The sequence below is a fragment of the Zea mays genome, chromosome 7 (genome assembly GCF_902167145.1).
Source record: "Zea mays cultivar B73 chromosome 7, Zm-B73-REFERENCE-NAM-5.0, whole genome shotgun sequence".
In the NCBI taxonomy this organism is placed as follows: Eukaryota; Viridiplantae; Streptophyta; class Magnoliopsida; order Poales; family Poaceae; genus Zea; species Zea mays.
Genome location: NC_050102.1, coordinates 134,203,726 through 134,226,790, shown reverse-complemented (window position 1 = coordinate 134,226,790; position 23,065 = coordinate 134,203,726). Strand labels below are relative to the sequence as shown.

Below are 23,065 nucleotides of genomic sequence, written 5' to 3'. Positions count from 1 at the left end.
GAGCATTGAGGAAGTGAGAATTAGTGGAACAGAGGATTAGAGGTAAAGTGCATTGAGGTACTTAGTGTTTTCTTACTGAGCTTTTCTTTTAGCTTTTAGTGCAATATGTTTTGTTCACTGCCATACCTTGACTTTGGGTTATGCTCTGCCACTGGTGGACGGTGACGGCCCGCTGATGATGGGGTCAGGGTTTAAGGATTTTCTCGGCCAGGACCATGTTTTAGTCTCTTCTTAATATAATACCGAAAGTATGGTCTTTCCCTCTTCGGCTGAGTTTTTTTATAATGCTACGACGACACACCAGTCTGATTTGATGGTATAGTACAACTCCCCACAGAAAATAAATTTAAAATTAAAGTGGACCCTTCACATAAAAAATTTAAAATTAAAGTGGACATATAGTTCACATACCAGATATTAAACTGTGGATACTACACTTTATTTTAGCCAAAAAAGCCGAGAAAAGCATGAGTTAAAAATGAGACATGCCCCCTTTTATAACTCGCTCGACTGCTCATCCCCTTCAGCTAGCGAGTGGTACTATTTGGGAGTGCTACGTGGCGTGCGACTTCGTGTCGTGTTAGGTTTAGGTGTTTTCTCATGGTTCATCTAGGAGGTAACGTCACACGTCACTTGATAACGTACTATAACACGTGAAGCGTCGAACCATGAAAACTGGTGCTTCATAGAAATAGAGGTATTAAAGAGACAATTTCTCTTCACCTAATTTTTCGTACACCTTACATTTTGACTACTTAAGTAGTAGAGAATTTTGTAGGTGATCTGAATTCACGATCCATACCATTGAGGTCCATGTACCAACTAATTCAATCCAAAAACTCAAGCTGATGGAGAAAGGTGGACACAAAGCTTATATAACACTCACTTGTGTCGAGACTTTATCAGGCCTGAGACGTGAAATAGAAGCGAATAATAGTTATTTTATTTAATTGTGACAAACTTATGTCCCTAACGGTTTCTCTAAATTTCTCCCTTTATGTATCACATTTGTGTCATGTCGCCAAGATTTCACCCCTTACTTTTTTATTTCTCGCAGCGATTCCCTCTAAATTCTCCACCTATACCTAGGGGTGACAACGTGCTCTAAATTTAAATTATAAAATTTAAGGATCGGATCGAATTAGGGTCCGTCTCTATTTATATTCATTTTTAAATTAAAATTTATTTAGGGTTATAATAAATTGTGAAGATACATTTAGATCGCGATCCATTACCATCTCTATCTATACCTACTACAATAATAAAATATTATTTTCTATATGTGCTTTTAATCCATTATCAATTTTTACTCCCCAACCTTTACTCGCAGGACAATACACGTTTACTCGTTTGAAGTCCTTCTCAAGCTCTTGATTGACGTCAAAGTACCTGTCATTCAAGAGTATTGAATGACATATTCTACTGTAGCGACAATCTTCTCAGTCACCCCTTCCACCTGCGCGGACATTAGAAGAGATTTAAGGACTAAAATAAAGAGACTAGAAATTAGTCTCTAGAAATTAAACTCCCCTTATTTTCATATCTAGCATATGAAACTAGAATTTGTAGGCATGATACGATCTTTAGCAATTGGAGAAAATTGTTTCTCTACTTCACTAGCTGCAATGAAAAACTTATCTTTACTACTCTATTAAGGACGAGCATCTCTAAGAGATTGCTAAATTTTGTTTCAAAAACCTTATATTGGGGGTTGTGTAAAAAAATCGTAAAATTTTCTTAATCTCACAACAAACAGCTAAAACCTTCACCCTAATATTTTTAAAACATCCTATGTGGGACAGCACAGTCTAAATGGGCCTAGATTGCTACCCTTTCTATTTCCTCCTGCACTTCTAGCTTGGTTCCATGCGCCTTAATTTATTTCCCCGACCACAGGAGACAGGGTGCCAGCCGATTTGCATTGAAGTAATCTCGGGTTCAAGTGAGATTGTCCAGTGGGGTTTTTGTCCCGTCTCCAGGGTGCCTGAGTTTGTGTAGGCGTGTCCCCTTACAACGTATGTGTCCTCCTTTTTATAGACTAGGGGAGCACTAACAAGGAAACTGGCCCCGACAGGTGGGCCTAGGAATGCTAAAATATGAACGCCGAGCGGCAAGAAGAGCTGGTGAACCAAGGCCTCTTCCCACGGCGGGTAGGTGTCTTCACTTGGTCGCCGTGCTGGCTCCTCTGGCCTGACTCTCCTTTGTCCCGTCCAGTCAGCGTGTGGGTGAAGACATCTGGCGTAGGTTGCGGTGTAGCCTGACCTGTCATCTTGCGTAGGGGAGTAGGTGGACGGTGTCGTCCTGTCCCCTCCTCCTGTCTCTTCGCCTGGCACCGCAGCGAGAACAGTAGAACTCATGATGAGAGTTACCCACGCACGGCGTAGTGGGTCAATGGTCTTTGCCTTAGTAACGCGCGGGTTACTAACGCAATACTGGCCTTGCATACTGCACACACCGCCCACATTCAAGCGGGGTGCGCACCACCTGTGAGTGGTGTGAACAACCGTGTGCCATGCCCGCATTGAACGCGGGTGGCCCCCGTGCCTAGGGCTTACGTCACGCACCATAGGACACACGGCAGCACCGGGTCTCCACCTGAGCAGGGAGCAACACCTAGAGGCGCATGCAAAAGTGGCAGCTTTGGACCACCCCTGGCTAGGGGTTCGGATGATACTTGTGGGGGTCTAGGTCCCATCCATGATGGTCCAGACACGTGACGGCACCGGACCTCTCCTGCCCGGACGGATGGCACATGTGGGGGCTCGGGACCGTCCTGCTGAGGGTCTGTCCCAAGCTGTAGTTGCCGAGCAATCTCGTCGCCATGACCTGTGGTAACACCTGTCCGAAGGCCATTGGACTACCGGATAGGCCTAGGTTCTGAGTCGGGGTAGGTCGCTCATCATCCGCGACTACAGGTAGCCGCAAGGGTCCCGCCTTGAGGCTGTCTCCAGCAGCGTCCCCTAAATTTCATCCCCTAAAGGAATATTCTCTGTCCTTTACAGCACACTCTAAAATATTATGTCCTCTATATCTTCTCAGTCTCCAGCAGCGTCCCTAAATTCGGTCCCCTAAAGCTACAGTGTTAACAGATTTCCTTTTTCCATTTCTTTTTCTGTTTTCTTTGTTTTCTTCCCATTTCACGCAATACAAATGATACGCAAAATAGTGTATTTAATAATTTTCGAAATAATAATCTCCAAAACAATGCTTGATTAATAATTTTCAAATTATGTGTGTAATTATTGTCCTTAAATGTCGCATAGTATTTTATCGGTATGAAAATATATTTTCAAATTGACATGCTTCCACCGTAAGCCACGACACTTCTTCGACAAGCCATCGACTAGCTTCGTCTGCACGACAAGAGGATGGCTTGTCTCCGAAGCCTACTCGTTTTATAAATAGCGAGTGATGCTTGCATACTTCACTCAAACTTGGCTTTCAAATCTCCACAACAATGAACTCGTACTTAGAATCAAATTTTCTTGTTAGGATGATGGAAGAAATGGAAGAGGAAGAAGAAGAGTTGCAGATGGCCACGTACATGCATATTAGGATGCGCCGTGCACGCAACGAGCGTCGTCACGGTGGTTCCATTCCTGGCCGTGTTCGGATTCATCGTGATCACATGAGCGGCGATGCAAGAATCTGAGCCGACTACTTTGGAGCGCAACCCGTGTACACGAATGCTCAATTCCGTAGGAGGTATTTCATATATTTCATGCGCACTTTCATTTTGACATGTACTTACTTAACTTGATCGGCCCTCATAGTGACACACATTTATTATATGGTAGGTTCCGCATGCGTCGCCATGTGTTTGAGCGCCTGGTTGATGTTGTGCAACAAGTCGATCCATACTTTATTCAACGCCCAAACTGTGCGGGTGAGATAGGTCTTTCTGCTCTGCAGAAAGTTGTTGCTGCTATTCGCATCCTTGCTTATGGTATTCCTGTTGATGCGGTCGACGAATACGTACGCATTGGTGAATCAACCGCTCATGAGGCATTGAAACACTTTTGCACGGCCATCCAAACCGTGTTTGGGCCTTACTATGTCCGTGCACCTAATGCGGCAGATATCGCATGCCTCCTCCAAGTTGGCGAGTCACGAGGGTTCCCTGGTATGCTTGGTAGTGTCGATTGCATGCATTGGGAGTGTGTAACTGCCCAAGTGCATGGAAGGGAATGTTTATAGGTCGTGGTAAACATCCATCCATGATCTTGGAAGCAGTTGCCTCGTATGACCTTTGGATATGTCATGCATATTTTGGAATGCCAGGTAGCTGCAACGACATCAACGTTCTGCACCGTTCAAACCTTTTCGAAAGGCATCTCAGCGGTGACACACCTCCTGTTTCATTCTCTGTGAATGGTCACACTTACAATATGGGATATTATCTAGCAGAAGGGATTTACCCAGATTGGCCAGCATTTGTAAAGACAATCAGTAATCCCTATGACGTTAGAACGCAACACTTTGCCACAATTCAGGAGTCTGCTTGAAAAGATATTGAACGACTTTTGGTGTGCTCCAGAAGCGATGGGGTGTGGTCTGTGGCCCTGCTTACGGTTGGAGTCCTGAAAACATTGGCGACATCACGAAAACTTGCATAATATTGCACAACATGATAGTAGAGGACGAAGGAGCATTGGTGTTGAACACAAGTTTTGAGAACATCGGAGTGGTGGATGACACTAGTCAAGGTTCAATGGAAGAGCGCAACGATTTCGTCAATCAAAGGTATAACCAAATCAAAGACCGAAACAAATATACTCAGCTTCATGTTGATCTTATCCACCATCACTGGGCGCGTCTTGGCTCCGGAGTTGCATAGCCATGGAGTCATCCCATGGTACTTAAATAAAATGACGGCATTTAACCAAAATGTCGTAGTGTCTGTTTTATTCCTACTTTCTCATGTAAAATGATGGGTGACAAACTATGTAATTGTGTCTCATGTGTGTGCTAGTGTTATGTTTGTTTGTGTGTCATGTCTGTTTGTGTGTCATGTGTCATAGTGTCCCATGTGACCGGTCCTTCAAATCAATAACATCAAGTAGTATGTGATGCATGCAAATGTGTGTGAAACTTCACTTGCAGATGTGTGTCAAACTATGGCTAGAAATATATCCATGCAAAATTAGGACTGTCATGACTACCAACTACAACGCAGAAGACATTTTAAGACATTAACAAACTTTAACAGCATTATCATAGAAAGTAAGTCTTCAAACAAATTGTTCAAACAAATAACATCACACAAAGCAGTCTGATAACATCATCCTCACAGAAAAAAATCTGGTACAAACCAGAAATCGGTCTGATAACAACATCCTCACACAAAGCAGTCTGAGAGTACGCCTCATTCAGAAATGATAAAAAAACTAAATGGAAAAACTGATCCTCACTTACTATATGAGGATGAGCCAGTAACTCTTGCCAATATCTCTTGTTGCTTGGCTTCATAGTATTTTCGAAGAAGAGGGTTACATTTATTGAGATCCATGCTTAAGATCATGACCTCCTCTTCCTTGTCCTTCAGTTTCTGCCTTTCCATCCTTAATTTCTCTAGGTTCAACTTCTTCTTTTCAAGGAGCAGTTTTTGCCTCTCGTTTTTGTTCATTGACTCCAACTTCTTTTCCTCAGTTGTAACAGTTGTTTTGTACACAGATAGGCGCTCCAAAGAAAGATCTCCCATCTGTGTCATCAACTCCAAATCTGATGAAGATGTGTCAACAGATTTAGTACGCTTAGCCTTTTCCTTCGAAGAATCCCGACCAAGTGGCCTCTTGGATGTGATGCTAGTTGGAACCAACTCCTCTGCATCAACATCGATAGTGTTAGATTGGGTGGGAACTGCGTTGGCATGTTGATTTTGTTGACCCATGTGGTTGTCCATCCATTTCGGTTGGTCCTTCAGTATGGCCCAACAATGTAAAAAGTGGAAAGGCTTCTTCTCAATAGCTGCAAATCTAGAGGCTGCAAGTGAAGTCTGCAAGAGAAAGGCTTATTAGAGCAGGAACATAATTACAAAAACCTAAACTTTTAATTTAATGTTTCATAGTAAAGATGTACCTTGTCTACGTCAGTTAGCCCACTAGGGTTCTGTCGGAGGACTGTCATCATGTAACCAGCAAAAGTGGAACATTGTGTTTTGGTAGTATCCCATCTACTCATCAAAGATTTTGTCGACCTTTCGGGCAATGTTCCTCGTATTGAGTTGTAGGCCTCAGTTATTCGACTCCAAAACCATTGACTCTTCTGTCCTGTGTTAATTATGGGATCACAACTGACAGCAAGCCAAGCATGACAAACCCTAGTGTCCTCATCAGCAGTGAAGTTTGCTAGCTTTGTTCGTTGATTAGGCTTCTTAGGTACAACTGGTGTTCTTGATCCCTCGGCGTGGGCATCCACTGGAAGTTCAAAATATTGAGTACCCACAGGCTGCTCGTCAATCTGGCTAAGGAAGCTACCATATTGTGACATGACCTGGTTCCAATCACTCCCCATTCTATACAACAGAAGCAGAACAAACATGTCATGAATGTACTCAAAAATTGGTAATGAATTGATGCAAACATACTGAAACACAACTGATAAATAATTGTACTAGTTCAAACGGTTTGAGTGTACAACGAAGACACCACTAGAAACCCACAAAAGCATGACAACATTATACTAGATTGGTCATACAAATTGTGGCACCATTTCAAGTTTTCGTCATACAGACGTGGCTTTCATACATACTAATATTATTATTAAAGACCAACCTACATACTAGTAGGGATATGTGTCGTCGGTTGAGTAGTCACGACCATCGTCGTAGCCGACAAGTTCATCAAAGTTAATTGGTGACTCTTCTTCTATGAGAAGCTCGTCTTCCGAAGCATCTTCTATCAAAAGCTCCTTGAAAGTCGCCTAGAGGGGGGTGGATAGGCGAAAACTGAAATTTACAACTTTAAACACACTACAAGCCGAGGTTAGCGTTAGAATAAAATCCGAGTCCGGGAGAAAGGGGAAAACAAATCAACCAAGAAAGTAAAGCGGATGACACGGTGATTTGTTTTACCGAGGTTCGGTTCTAATGAACCTAGTCCCCGTTGAGGTGGTCACAAAGACTAGGTCTCATTCAACCCTTTCCCTCTCTCAAACGGTCACTTAGACCAAGTGAGCTTTCTCCTTAATCAAACGGATCACTTAGACCCCACAAGGACCACCACACACTTGGTGTCTCTTGCTTTGATTACAAATGTCTTGAGAACAAGAATGAGGAAGAAGAAAGCCAACCAAGCAAACAAGAGCAACAAAGAAACACAAATGATCCTCTCACAAGCCTAAATGCGCTAGAGTGGAATTGGAGACTTTGAGCGGATCGATCACTTGAATTGTGTCTTTGTAGTGGTGTCTATTGCTCTTGTATTGAATGTGAAGGAGTGAATGCTTGGATCGTTGGAGTGGAGGTGGTTGTGGGGTATTTATAGGCCCCAACCACCAATTCAACCGTTGGGGCAGGCTGCTGTCGATGGGCGCACCGGACAGTCCGGTGTGCCACCGGACAGTGTTCGGTGCGCCAGCCACGTCACCTAACCGTTAGGGTTCTAGCGGTTTCGACCGTTGGAGCTTTGTCTTCTTGTGGCACCGAACAGTCCGGTGCCACACCGGACAGGTACTGTGCACTGTCTGGTGCGCCTCTGGCGGCTGTTCTGACTTCTGCGCGAACTGTAGCGCTTTTGCAGGTGTCCGTTGCAGTCGACCGTTGCGCTGGAGCCGTTGCTCCGCTGGTGCACTAGACAGTCCAGTGAATTATAGCGGAGCGGCTATTCTGAAACCCGAAGGTGGCAAGCTCAGAGTGTACGGCCCTGGTGCAGCAGACACAGTCCGGTGCGCCAGACCAGGGTTCTCTTCGGTTTCTTTTGCTCCTTTCTTTTGAACCCTAATTTTGATCTTTTATTGGTTTGTGTTGAACCTTTATGCACCTGTAGAACATATAATATAGAGCAAACTAGTTAGTTCAATTATTTGTGTTGGGCATTCAACCACCAAAATTATTTATAGGAAAAGGTTAAACCCTATTTCCCTTTCAATCTCCCCCTTTTTGGTGATTGATGCCAACACAAACCAAAGCAAATATATAAGTGCAAAATTGAACTAGTTTGCATAAGGTAAGTGCATAGGTTGCTTGGAATTAAACCAATATTTTACTTCTAATAGATATGCATGGTTGGTTTCTTTTATTTAACATTTTGGACCACGTTTGCACCACTTGTTTTGTTTTTGCAAATTCTTTTGGAAAAATCTTTTCAAAGTCTTTTGCAAATAGTAAAAGGTATATGAATAAGATTGCAAGAAGCATTTTTAAGATTTGAAATTTCTTCCCCTGTTTCAGATGCTTTTCCTTTGACTTTAAACAAAACTCCCCCTCCTCTTAGTTTTCAAGAGGGTTTTGATATATACCAATTGAAAATAACACATACCAATAAAAATTTTCGAAACACAATTTAAAAATTAGCTGGTGGTGCGGTCCTTTTGCTTTGGGCTTAAAACTTTATCCCCCTTTGGCATTAAACGCCAAAAACGGAGACTTGGAGAGCCCCCTTTTTACTTTGTCCCCATTGGTACGAAATAAGAGTGAAGGATTATACCAATTTGGAGTAATGTGGAGTGACGGCGAAGGGTAAATAATACCGCTAGAGTGGAGTGGAAGCCTTGTCTTCGCCTAAGACTCCATTTCCCTTTCAATCTACGACTTAGCATAAAATACACTTGAAAGAACATTAGTCGTAGACATAAAAGAGATATGATCAAAGGTATATGAATGAGCTGTGTGTGCAAGGTTTCAATCAAAATTCCGAGAATCAAGTATGTTTAGCTCATTTCTAAGTTTGCTAAAGGTTTTCTCATCTAATGGTTTGGTAAAGATATCGGCTAATTGTTCTTTGGTGCTAACATAAGCTATCTCAATATCCCCCCTTTGTTGGTGATCCCTCAAAAAGTGATATTGAATGTCTATGTGCTTAGTGCGGCTATGTTCAACGGAATTATCCGCCATGAGGATGGCACTTTCATTGTCATATAAGAGAGGGACTTTGCTCAATTTGTAGCCATAGTCCCTAAGGATTTGCCTCATCCAAAGTAATTGCGCACAGCAATGCCCTGCGGCAATATACTCGGCTTCGGCGGTAGAAAGAGCCACTGAGTTTTGTTTCTTTGAAGCCCAAGACACCAGTGATCTTCCCAAAAACTGACAAGTCCCTGATGTGCTCTTCCTATCAATTTTACACCCTACCCAATCAGCATCTGAATATCCTATTAAATCAAAAGTGGATCTCTTAGGGTACCAAAGACCAAACTTAGGTGTATAAACTAAATATCTCATGATTCTTTTCACGGCCCTAAGGTGAACTTCCTTAGGATCGGCTTGGAACTTGCACACATGCATACGGAAAGCATAATATCCGGTTGAGATGCACATAAATAGAGTAAAGATCCTATCATCGATCGGTATACCTTTTGATCTACGGATTTACCTCCCATGTCGAGGTTATGCCCATTAGTTTCCATGGGTGTCTTGATGGGCTTGGCATCCTTCATTCCAAACTTGTTAAGTATGTCTTGGATGTACTTGGTTTGGCTGATGAAAGTGCCTTCTTGGAGTTGCTTGACTTGAAATCCTAGAAAATACTTCAATCCCCCATCATAGACATCTCGAATTTTTGAATCATGATCCTACTAAACTCTTCACAAGTATATTTGTTAGTAGACCCAAATATGATATCATCAACATAAATTTGGCATAGAAACAAATCTTTTGCGATAGTTTTAGTAAAGAGAGTAGGATCGGCTTTACCGACTTTGAAGCCATTAATGATAAGGAAATCTCTTAGGCATTCATACCATGCTCTTGGGGCTTGCTTGAGCCCATAAAGCGCCTATGAGAGTTTGTAAACATGATTAGGGTACTCACTATCTTCAAAGCCGGGAGGTTGCTCAACATAGACCTCTTCCTTGATTGGTCCATTGAGAAGGCACTTGTCACGTCCATTTGATAAAGCTTAAAGCCATGGTAAGTAGCATAGGCAAGTAATATACGAATTGACTCAAGCCTAGCTACGGGTGCATAGGTTTCACCGAAATCCAAACCTTCGACTTGTGAATATCCCTTGGCCACAAGTCGGGCTTTGTTCCTTGTCACCAAACCATGCTCATCTTGCTTGTTGCAGAATACCCACTTGGTTCCTACAACATTTTGGTTAGGACGTGGAACTAAATGTCATACCTCATTCCTCATGAAGTTGTTGAGCTCCTCTTGCATTGTCAACACCCAATCTGAATCTCTTAGTGCATCCTCTACCCTGTATGGCTCAATAGAGGACACAAAAGAGTAATGTTCACAAAAATGAGTGACTCGAGATCGAGTGGTTACACCCTTATGAATGTCACCGAGGATGGAGTTCATGGGGTGATCTCTTTGAATCGCTTGGTGGACTCTCGGGTGTGGCGGTCTTGGACCCTGCACTTCTTGATCATCTTTCTTGTCTTGATCATTGTCATGTCCCCCTTGATCATTGTCCTCCTCTTGAGGTGGCTCATCTTCTTGATCTTCTTCTTCATTGTCTTGAGCTTGATCCTCATCTTGGGTTGGTGGAGATGCTTGCATGGAAGATGACGGTTGATCTTGAGCTTGTGTGGGCTCTTCGGATTCCTTAGGACACACATCCCCAATGGACATGTTCCTTAGCGCGACGCACGGAGCCTCTTCATCATCTAGCTCATCAAGATCAACTTGCTCCACTTGGGAGCCATTAGTCTCATCAAACACAATGTCACAAGAAACCTCAACTAATCTAGTGGATTTGTTGAAGACTCTATATGCCCTTGTGTTTGAATCATATCCTAGTAAAAAGCCTTCTACAACCTTAGGAGCAAATTTAGATTTTCTACCTCTTTTAATAAGAATAAAACATTTGCTACCAAAGACTCTAAAATATGAAACATTGGGCTTTTTACTGGTGAGGAGTTCATAAGATGTTTTCTTGAGGATTCGGTGAAGGTAGAGCTGGTTGATGGAGTAGCATGCGGTGTTAATCGCCTCAGCCCAAAATCGGTCCGGAGTCTTGTACTCATCAAGCATGGTCCTCACCATGTCTAGTAGAGTTCTATTCTTTCTCTCCACTACACCATTTTGTTGAGTGTGTAGGGAGAAGAGAACTCATGCTTGATGCCCTCCTCCTCAAGAAAGCCTTCAATTTGATAGTTTTTGAACTTCGTTCCGTTGTCGCTTCTTATCTTCTTGATCCTTAATTCTAACTCATTTTGAGCCCGTCTCAAGAATCCCTTTAAGGTATCTTGGGTCTAAGATTTTTCCTGTAAAAAGAATACCCAAGTGAAGCGAGAATAATCATCCACAATTACAAGACAGTACTTACTCCCGCCGATGCTTATGTAAGCTATCGGGCCGAATAAATCCATGTGGAGTAACTTCAGTGGCCTGTCCGTTGTCATGATGTTTTTGTGTGGATGATGAGAGCCAACTTGCTTTCCTGCTTGGCATGCGCTACAAACTCTGTCTTTCTCAAAATGAACATTTGTTAGTCTCACAATGTGTTCTCCCTTTAGAAGCTTGTGAAGATTCTTCATTCCAACATGGGCTAGTCGGCGATGCCAGAGCCAACCCATATTAGTCTTAGCAATTAAACAAGTATTGAGTTCAGCTGTATTTTCATTAAAATCAACTAAATATAGTTGTCCCTCTAACACTCCCTTAAATGCTATTGAATCATCACTTCTTCTAAAGACAGTAACACCTAAAAACGTAAAAAGACAGTTGTAACCCATTTTGCATAATTGAGATACAGAAAGCAAATTGTAATCTAAAGAATCTACAAGAAAAACATTGGAAATGGAATGGTCAGGTGATATAGCAATTTTACCAAGTCCTTTGACCAAACCTTGATTTCCATCCCGGACTGTGATAGCTCGTTAGGGATCTCCGTTTTTCTCGTAGGAGGAGAACATCCTTTTCTCCCCTGTCATGTGGTTTGTGCATCCGCTATCAATAATCCAACTTGAGCCCCCGGATGCATAAACTTGCAAAACAATTTAGGCCTTGTTCTTAGGTACCCAAACGGTCTTGGGTCCTTTCACATTAGAAACAAGCACCTTGGGTACCCAAACACAAGTCTTGGAGCCCTTTTGTTTGCCCCTAACATATTTGGCAACTATTTTGCCTGATTTGTTAGTAAGCACATAGGAAGCATCAAAAGTTTTAAATGAAACATTATGATCATTTGATGCAGTAGGAGATTTCTTTTTAGGCAATTTAACATGGGTTGATTGCCTAGAGCTAGAAGCCTCATGGATATAAAATGTAACCCTCGTTATCCTGAGCCATGGGAGCCTTGCCCTTAACAAAATTAGATAATTTTTTAGGGGCATTAAGTTTGACATTGCTTCCCTGTTGGAAACCAATGTCATCCATGATGCCAGGGCGTCTCCCATTATAGAGCATGCTTCTAGCAAATTTAAAATTTTCATTTTCAATTTCATGCTCATTGATTTTAGCAGTTAGTTGAGCTATGTGATCATTTTGTTGTTTAATTAAAGCAAGGTGATCATGGATAGCATCAACATTAATGTCTCTACATCTAGTACAAATAGTGACATGAACAACACTAGATGTAGAGGGTTTGCAAGCATTTAATTCATCAATCTTAGCATGTAAAATAGCATTCTCATTTCTAAGATTGGAAATAGAAACATTGTAAATATTCAAATCTTTAGCCTTAGAAATTAACTTATCATTCTCACTTTTAAGGCTAGAAATTGATTCATTCAATTTATCAATCTTAGCAATTAAACTAGCATTATCATTTTTAAGATTGGTAATTGAATCATCACAAGCATTTAACTTCTCAACCTTAGAAAATAAATTAGCGTTCTCATTTCTAAGGTTGGAAATAGTGTCATGGCAAATGCTAAGCTCCTTAGTCAAATTTTCATTTTTCTCTACTTCTTGAGCATAAGCATTCTTCACTTTAACATGCTTTTTATTTTCCTTAATAAGGAATTCCTCTTGGCTATCCAAGAGTTCATCCTTCTCATGAATAGCACCTATTAATTCATTCAATATTTCCTTTTGATGCATGTTAAGGTTGGCAAAAAGGGTAAGTAAATTATCCTCATCTTCACTAGAGCTACCCTCATCACTAGATGTTGTATATTTAGTGGAGGCTCTAGATTTTACCTTCTTCCTTTTGCCGTCCTTTGCTATGAGGCACTTATGGCCGACGTTGGGGAAGAGAAGACCCTTGTTGACGGCGATGTTGGCGGCATCCTCGTTGGAGGAGGAGTCGGTGGAGCTCTCATCGAAGTCTCATTCCCGACAAACGTGGGCATCGCCGCCCTTCTTCTTGTAGTACCTCTTCTTCTCCTTCTTCTTTCCCCTCTTGTCGTCGCCCCTGTCACTATCACTAGACATAGGACATTTTGCAATAAAATGATCAGGCTTACCACACTTGTAGCACACCCTTTTAGAGCGGGGTTTGTAGTCCTTCCCCCTCCTTTGCTTGAGGATTTGGCGAAAGCTCTTGATGATGAGCGCCATTTCCTCGTTGTCGAGCTTGGAGGTGTCGATGGGGAGCCTACTTGATGTAGACTCTTCTTTCTTCTCCTCCGTCGCTTTGAATGTGATGGGTTGCACCTCGGGTGTAGAGGTGCCACCTTGCTCCAAGTTGACGATTTGTTTGGAGCCTTTGATCATAAACTCAAAGCTCACAAACTTTCCTATAACCTCCTTGGGAGACATTAGCTTATATCTAGGATCACCACGTCTTAATTGAACTTGTGTAGGATTGCGAAAAACAAGTGATCTTAGAATAACCTTGACCATCTCATGGTCATCCCAATTTGTGCTCCCGAGGTTGCGCACTTGATTCACCAAGGTATTGAGCCGGTTGTACATCGCTTGTGGCTCCTCTCCTTGGTTTAGGATGAATCGACCGAGCTCCCCCTCGATCGTCTTCCGCTTGATGTTCTTGGTAACCTCATCCCCTTCGTGCGTAGTCTTTAGTACATCCCAAATATCTTTGGAACTTTTTAGCCCTTGCACCTTATTATACTCCTCTCGACACAAAGAGGCGAGGAGTATAGTGGTTGCTTGGGAGTCGAAGTGCTGGATTTGGGCGACCTCGTCCGAGTCGTAGCCCTTGTCCCCTACCGATGGTACCTGCGCTCCAAACTCAACAATGTCCCAAATGCTAGCGCGGAGTGAGGTTAGATGATGCCTCATTTTATCACTCCACATACAATAATCTTCACCGTCAAAAACCGGTGGTTTGCCTAATGGGACGGAAAGTAAAGGAGTGCGTTTGGAAATGCGGGGATAGCGTAGGGGGATCTTACTAAATTTCTTGCGCTCATAGCGCTTAGAAGTGACGGACGGCGCGTCGGAGCCGAAGGTGGAGGGCGACGAAGAATCGGTCTCGTAGTAGACCACTTTCTTCATCTTCTTCTTCTTGTCGCCACTTCGATGCGACTTGATGCGGGGAGGTAATTCCTCCCTTCCTTTGGCGCCGGACTCCCTTGATGGAGCTTTCCTGTGGCTTGTGGCCGTTTCCATCTTCCTCTTGGCGGATCCTCCCAACATCACTTCGAGTGGTTAGACTCTAATGAAGTGCCTCCTCTGATACCAATTGAAAGTTGCCTAGAGGGGGGTGGATAGGCGGAAACTGAAATTTACAACTTTAAACACACTACAAGCCGGGGTTAGCGTTAGAATAAAATTCAAGTCCGGGAGAGAGGGGAAAACAAATCAACCAAGAAAGTAAAGCGGATGACACAGTGATCTGTTTTACCGAGGTTCGGTTCTAATGAACCTAGTCCCCGTTGAGGTGGTCACAAAGACCAGGTCTCTTTCAACCCTTTCCCTCTCTCAAACGGTCACTTAGATCGAGTGAGCTTTCTCCTTAATCAAATAGGTCACTTAGACCCCACAAGGACCACCACACACTTGGTGTTTCTTGCTTTGATTACAAGTGTCTTGAGAACAAGAATGAGGAAGAAGAAAGCCAATCGAGCAAACAAGAGCAACAAAGAAACACAAATGATCCTCTCACAAGTCTAAATGCGCTAGAGTGGAATTGGAGACTTTGAGCGGATCAATCACTTGAATTGTGTCTTTGGAGTGGTGTCTATAGCTCTTGTATTGAATGTGAAGGAGTGAATGCTTGGATCATTGGAGTGCAGGTGGTTGTGGGGTATTTATAGCCCCCAACCACCAATTCAACCGTTGGGGCAGGCTGCTATCGATGGGCGCACCGGATAGTCCGGTGCGCCACCGAACAGTGTCCGGCGTGCCAGCCACGTCACCCAACCGTTAGGGTTCTGGCGGTTTCGACCGTTGGAGCTTTGTCTTCTTGTGGCACCGGACAGTCCGGTGCCGCACTGGACAGGTACTGTGCACTGTCTGGTGCGCCTCTGGCGACTGTTCTGACTTCTGTGCGAACTGTCCGCGCACTGTAGCACTTTTGCAGGTGTCCGTTGCAGTCGACCGTTGCTCCGCTGGTGCACAGGACAGTCCGGTGGCACACCGGACAGTCCGGTGAATTATAGCGGAGCGACTATTCTGAAACCCGAAGGTGGCAAGTTAAGAGTGTACGGCCCTGGTGCATCGGACACTGTCCGATGGCACACCGGACAGTCCGGTGCGCCAGACCAGGGTTGTCTTCAGTTTCTTTTGCTCCTTTCTTTTGAACCCTAATTTTGATCTTTTATTGGTTTGTGTTGAACCTTTATGCACCTGTAGAACATATAATCTAGAGCAAACTAGTTAGTTCAATTATTTGTGTAGGGCATTCAACCACCAAAATTATTTATAGGAAAAGGTTAAACCCTATTTCTCTTTCACTCATCTACTGCCTCCTCTTATGGAGGAATTTCATTTACTTCACAGTTATCCATATTGTCGACCTCCCACTGGGTTTGCACTGCTACGTCTTCAAGATCCTTGGCGAGGTCGTCAATCTCAACTAATGCTCGGTTCATGTCATCAAACAATGGTGAGTTGAAAGGCTAGAAGGCTGAGTTGACAACATTAACGATGTCAGAACTACGCTTTTGAACAAATCTGAGCAAAGTAGCCAGTGCTTTTCGGAGCTTTTCGTTCTCCGATTCCATGGCTACATGAAACACAGTGTTCTATTAGTTAACACGGCCTACAAATTAATGTTCAACTATCTAAAACAAACTTGTGCATATACCCCATGAAACACAGTGTTGATGAACCCTAAAAGCATGGATCTACATACCTCCTTGCAGTACAATCACATTGCATTGAAGTGAAAACATGTAGGCCATGAAAATAATATTCATACACCCAACACAAATAGTGGACACATCGGATTTCTATGTATTTCTGTGCAGAAAACCTAAATGTCCAGTTGTTTTGAAATACACAACTTAGATGAATATGAATGAAGACCGTGTTCATCAAAGCAAGGGTTCAGATCTAGGAGAATGGACAAATTTATTAGGTTTTCATGAACTTATTGGATCAAGTGAATGTTGATCAAAGGAAAGCTACGAATCTGGGAGAACTCATAAACTAGTATCACCGTAACCCGAAACCCTAAATGCCTTGGCCGAAATACGCTATACAAAACACATCGCAATACAAAATACGGTCATCAATCAAATGTATACGCATTCGAAATATGTAGATCGAACCTCGTTCTTCTCGGATCTAGTTCGGTGGACCGAATCGAAGAGGAAGACAACGGCGGCGACGAGCTGCGCTTCCTTTTGTTGCCAAGCTTGGACGAAGTCGGCGGACGACGAAGCTGTTTGGCGATGGCGACTCTCCTCCGAGGAGCCGAGGGAACCTCGCTTCCAACTTCGGTTGCGGTGGGTCGCTCCTCCTCGGTTGCAAGAGCCAACACCGCTCCGGTGCCAGACCCGCCCGCGCAAGCCCTCTTCTCTCCCACCTGCCTCGATGCCGGCGGCGAAGCACGTAGGATCGAGGGCTCCACCCCGGGAGAAGCAGTCGTCAGTGCGCGAAGGGAGGAGGCGGAAGTTTCTGCGCGGCGAGTGGTCGATCCGTCGCGCGGATAGCGCATGGTGGGGAGCCTCCACATTTATGGTCTCTGGCACGTACGCTATAGTTTAGGGGACGCTTTAGAGGACATTGTTGGAGCTGTAGGGGACCTGATAGACCCCTACGTTTAGCGGACAGGAGCATTTAGCGGCTCTTGTTGGAGCCAGCCTGACCCAGCAGGAGTAGGTACCCCATATTTAGGGTACTGACAGAGGCCCCCAAGCCCACCTTGGGTGAGGTGGCGAAGCCGCAGGTGGGGCCATTCCGACGCCTTTCTCTAGACATGTTGATCCTATGCATTAGCTCTGCGCCTACGACATCCATGCCCTGTGGCCTTCCTGGTGACACTCTGTCGCCGCTGCAAAGACAAATATGGGAGCAAAAACAATTCTTTCATATGTTAGTATACATGAGTCATGCGATGTACGTTAGTAGACCAAGCTTATGAGGGTAGCCCCCAACGAACCGGAACTCGATGAGTGCATCCTAGCTTTAAAGGCAAGATCTTTTCCCTCTACTACCCCTTGGCATAAAGGCTCTCTGAGAGGTAGTCCCAAACGCTTGGGCTACTTCTAAACCACAGGGCTGATCCTATGTGTGATTTAGGATTGATTCTTAGCAGCGCACCGTCACAATACTTACTTTGTCGTGCTCAATCAATCGAATCATGTAACTGAACCTTGTTGAGCAGAGTTTCTGGATCTGCCCCTTAATTTTGAACAAGGTCCAGACTTTTAGGGACCTAGTCCTAGGTACTGGGTCAGTTTTCTAGGGTGGTGGAGAGTGTAGGCTTACTGCACGAAGCTAGGCTAAGCGACTACCCAACTCTGGACTACCCCCGATAACATGGACTTTTCTCCTAGATCTAGTTCCTAGCAGTTCGGTCCCTAATCGACATCAAGCGGAGTCCCAAACTAAGCGACAAGCTAGTTACACAACTCAAATTTCATGAAAACAACAAGAGTGAGAATCTTGAGTGGGGGTAGAAGGAACACCATGCATGGATTAAAGACATGGTAACGAAATCGATACATAAGGATTGAACTAAGAGCAAATTCTTCCTTTATAACTGGTTACATGAGATCTGATGGATGCCAGAGACCGGGTTTATGAGGGTGGCCCTCACCAGGCCGGACTAGGCTTATCAGGGCGGACCTCACAGGGCCAGACCGAGTTTATGAGGGTGAGCCTCACCAGACTGGATCATAGATAAATGCTATCCTATACAAAGGAAGAGTCCATTCTCATGCTACCTTATGGACAGAAGGTACATGGATGACCTAACCCCTCGAGCAACATTGAACGTTAGACTCGAAGGGAAAGCAACAGCCTGTTCTACCCTGACTATAGCAAAGGGCAGAGCTTGACGGTGGCCGACGATGGCATCCTCGAATACCATGGAGCACGACATGTGACGGATGCAGCATACCCCCAAACACCATAGGGAGGAGTGCCAACTCCGACCAAGAAGAGGAATGCCTCTGCCTCGCGCCCATCGAATATCTAAGTTGGAACTTCATCGGCATGCTGGGAGAATCATATACTAGATTCCCCCCTACCTAGCGCGCTAAATGTCGATCCATGAACAGGACCGACGACATTAGATTTGGCACTAGAGGGAGGAACAAACTCATGGCACTAGAGGGAGGAACAAACTCATTAACACTCAGGGTGATGTGTAGTTCGGGCCGCTTGAGTGTAATACCCTACTCCACTATCAATTGTATTGCTTGAGAACTCAAGAATGCTCGAGAGCTTGGCAATGCCTCTGGGGGAGTTCAAGTGAGCTTGTCCCCTAGGGTTCTCGTCCCTAGGGTGCCTGAGCCTATGTAGGCGTGTCCCCTTGCAACGTATGTGCCCTCCCTTTTATAGGCTAACGGGAGCACATACAAGGGAGCTAGACCTTGCCATGTGGGCCTAGGAATACTAAAAATATGAAGTGCCGAGTGACAGGAAGAGTTGGTGAACCAAGGCATCTTCTCACGATGGGAAGGTGTCTTCACTCGGTCACCATGCGGGCTCCTCTGGCCTGACTCGCCTTTGTCCCGTCCCGTCAGTGTGTGGGTGAAGGCTTTTAGGTTGCGGTGTAGCCTAGCCCATCGTCTTTACGTAGGGGAGTAGGTGGGTCGTCATCTTGCTTATGGGAGTAGGTGGACGATGTCGCCCTATCCCCTCCGCATATCTCTTCGCCTGGCGCTGCAGCGGGAACAGTAGAAGTCATGATGGAAGTTACCCACGCGCAACACTGGGTCAATGGTCTTTGCCTCGGTAACGCGCGGGTTACTGATGCGTTTTAGGCCTTACGGACTGCACACACCACCCACATTCAATGTGCAATGCGCGCCACCTGTTACAGGTGTGAACAATCGTGCGCCCTGCCCGCATTGAACGCGAGTGACCCCCTGTGCTAGGGGCTTACGTCACGCGTCATAGGACACGCGACAACACCAGGTCTCCACCTGAGCAAGGAATAATGGCTAGAGGTGCACGCAGACGTGGCAGCTCTGGACCACCCTTGTCTGGGGGCCCGGATGGTACTTGTGGGGGGTCTAGGTCCCATCTGTGATGGTCTGGACATGTGGCAACATAGGAGGGGAGGTCTAGATGGCACACATGGGGGCTCGAGACTGTCCTGCTGGAGGTCGGTCCCAGACTGTAGTTACCGAGTAATCCCGCCGCAGGGACCTGTGGTAGCACCGATCTGGAGGCCATTGGTCCTGTCGGACAGGCCCAAGTTCAGAGTCAGGGTAGGTCGCTCGTCATCCACGGCTACGTGTAGCCACAGGGGTCCTGCCTTGACCCAACCGCATTGGGTACCCCATATTTAGGGTACCGAAAATACCTCCTCATGAAGTTGTAGGTAAATTATCCACAACGCCGCTAGTTACGCGTCATCATTTAGCTTCTCTTCTTCCCTGTTTCACGGTCTATTCCCGTAGCTTCTCTTCTTCCCTGTTTCACGATCTCTTCGCCCCCTACTCTATCTCCTCCAACCTCCCCTCCTATCTCTCCCTGCCTGGCAACGACTACTCTCCCAATCGCATGCACGGCCGGCCCTGAGGGGGTGCCAAGGGTGCGGCCGCACCGGGCCCCAAAAACAGAGGGCCCCTCTGACCACTGGACGTTAGCACTTTTCTCCGCTAAGCATATCTACCATAGACATAAATACGCAAGAGCGATGCGCTATCGATCAGTTTCGTTTAGATTGTTAAACTAATGTCTCAATTACTTATCTAATATTCACTTCATTCCAAAATAGTATTTGTTTTAACTCTTGATTTTTATATCTATATTCAACTAGATGATGAGGAATCCACTAGAGAAGCAAAATAAATTATATTTTGATACAGAGAGAGTATTATTTACTATACACATGATGGTTGCATCGACGGAGAGAAGATTTTTAAAATTGAAATATTTTTTGAACTATTTAAGGTCAACAATAAGAGAGGTTAAATGGTTTGGCGATTATATGTATCTAAAAGAAGTTGTTGGATGAGATTGATCTTAATGGTATAAGCGATGATTTGTATCATAAAATGTTAGAAGATATTTTAAATGACATCGGATAATAAGTATATGTTTTTGCTATATTTTATATTGCTATATTTTATATTTGTCATCTTATAAACTTAAAAATAGTGCATAATCTATACTACTTATTAAGAAGGTAAGAGTAGTCTGCCGTTCTGCCCTCCCCCGTTCCGCGCGCAAAAAAAAAATCAAATTGTGGCTGCTCAGGGATCGAACCTTGGATCTATTGAGCAAAATGCCTAGCCTTCCACACTCTAGCCAACATGACTCATGTAGAATTGCATACAACTTCAACTAAGACGTCTTTTGTGTTTAACCCGTCGTCCACTCTGTATGCTCACTGAGTCTAGAAAAACATTTATAGCTTGGCTCCTGATCTTTCTGGAATTTGGGACGCAGTCCAGGAAATAAAGAAAATAGGGAAAAAGAGTTAGAAATTGATTTTTAGTTTAAAAATAATTGCAGAAACCCATTTAATTCATGGAAATTTCATATTAAATCCAAATGAGTTCATTCCAATTTCTATAATTCTATAATATTATTTTTTTATCACATAATACCTCTGTTTTGTCATAAAAACAACAATAAAATTGATTTCCTAATTAATCTTGTATCAAATACATAGAAACTTTGGAAATTCGTAACTTCCCCATTTTAATTCCAAATTGAACTGTTCCAGTTGTGTTAGTCTAGTATGAATATTTACTACGCAGTAACAACATTGATTATATCATGTTTCATACTTTTATATCTATACTACTTATTAAGAAGGTAAGAGTAGTCTGCCAAACTCTGGCTGCTTAGGGATCGAACCTTGGATCTATTGAGCAGAATGCCTAGCCTTCCACACTCTAGCCAACATGACTTATGTTGAATTGCATACAACTTCAACTAAGACGTCTTTTGTGTTTAACCCGTCGTCCACTCTATATGCTCACTGAGTCTAGAAAAACATTTATAGCTTGGCCCCTGATCTTTCTGAAATTTGGGACGCAGTCTAGGAAATAAAGAAAATGGGGAAAAAGAGTTTAGAAATTGATTTTTAGTTTAAAAATAATTGCAGAAACCCATTTAATTCATGGAAATTTCATATTAAATCCAAATGAGTTCATTCCAATTTCTATAATTCTATAATATTATTTTTTATCACATAATACCTCTGTTTTGTCATGAAAACAAAAATAAAATTGATTTCCTAATTAATCCTGTATCAAATACATAGAAACTTTGGAAATTCGTAACTTCCCCATTTTAATTCCAAATTGAACTGTTCCAGTTGTGTTAGTCTCGTATGAATATTTACTACGCAGTAACAACATTGATTATACCATGTTTCATACTTTTATATCTATACTCCTTATTAAGAAGGTAAGAGTAGTCTGTCGTTCTGCCCTCCCGCGTTCTGCCGTTCTGCCCTCCCCCGTTCCGCGCGCAGAAAAAAAAATCAAATTGTGGCTACTCAGGGATCGAACCTTGGATCTATTGAGCAGAATGCCTAGCCTTCCACACTCTAGCCAACATGACTCATGTTGAATTGCATACAACTTCAACTAAGACGTCTTTTGTGTTTAACCCGTCGTCCACTCTATATGCTCACTGAGTCTAGAAAAACATTTATAGCTTGGCCCCTGATCTTTCTGGAATTTGGAACGCAGTCCAGGAAATAAAGAAAATAGGGAAAAAAGTTTAGAAATTGATTTTTTAGTTTAAAAATAATTGCAGAAATCCATTTAATTCATGGAAATTTCATATTAAATCCAAATGAGTTCATTTCCATTTCTATAATTCTATAATATTATTTTTTATCACATAATACCTCTGTTTTGTCATGAAAACAACAATAAAATTGATTTCCTAATTAATCCTGTATCAAATACATAGAAACTTTGGAAATTCGTAACTTCCCCATTTTAATTCCAAATTGAACTGTTCCAGTTGTGTTAGTCTTGTATGAATATTTACTACGCAGTAACAACATTAATTATACCATGTTTCATACTTTTATAATTAGATATTTATTTATCCTATGTTAATTGGGTTAATCTATGTCTATTGGATTAATTTATTTAATATATTAATATAGTATTCTAACTTTATGGTTATACGATGTTTGACCATTAGTCTTGCAAACACATACACTTACCTTTTTGTTTAAGCAAAAGCGTATGGTGGTACGTGTCCGATGACTAACGATGTACGAGGGAATTTCTTCCGGTATGTGTGAAACGTGCTCTCCAATAATGAGACCATGCAAATCGTGACATATATCGAAGTCTGCATGATACTGATGGTTGCAATGTAGTGGTGAAACAGATAGATTATAAATAACAAAATTTATGTATGGTTAGAATCATAAATTGATTATGAAACATTTTCTCATAACGGTATAACACATATTTTGTATATAAGTTATCGTAGTATACTGGTATTATATATTCC

At 43.2% G+C, this 23,065-nt stretch overlaps 1 pseudogene; it reads right to left on the bottom strand.

Annotated features, from left to right (window-relative positions):
- Positions 1-352: 352 nt before the first annotated feature.
- Positions 353-469, bottom strand: LOC111589902 (uncharacterized; annotated as a pseudogene).
- Positions 470-23,065: the final 22,596 nt, after the last annotated feature.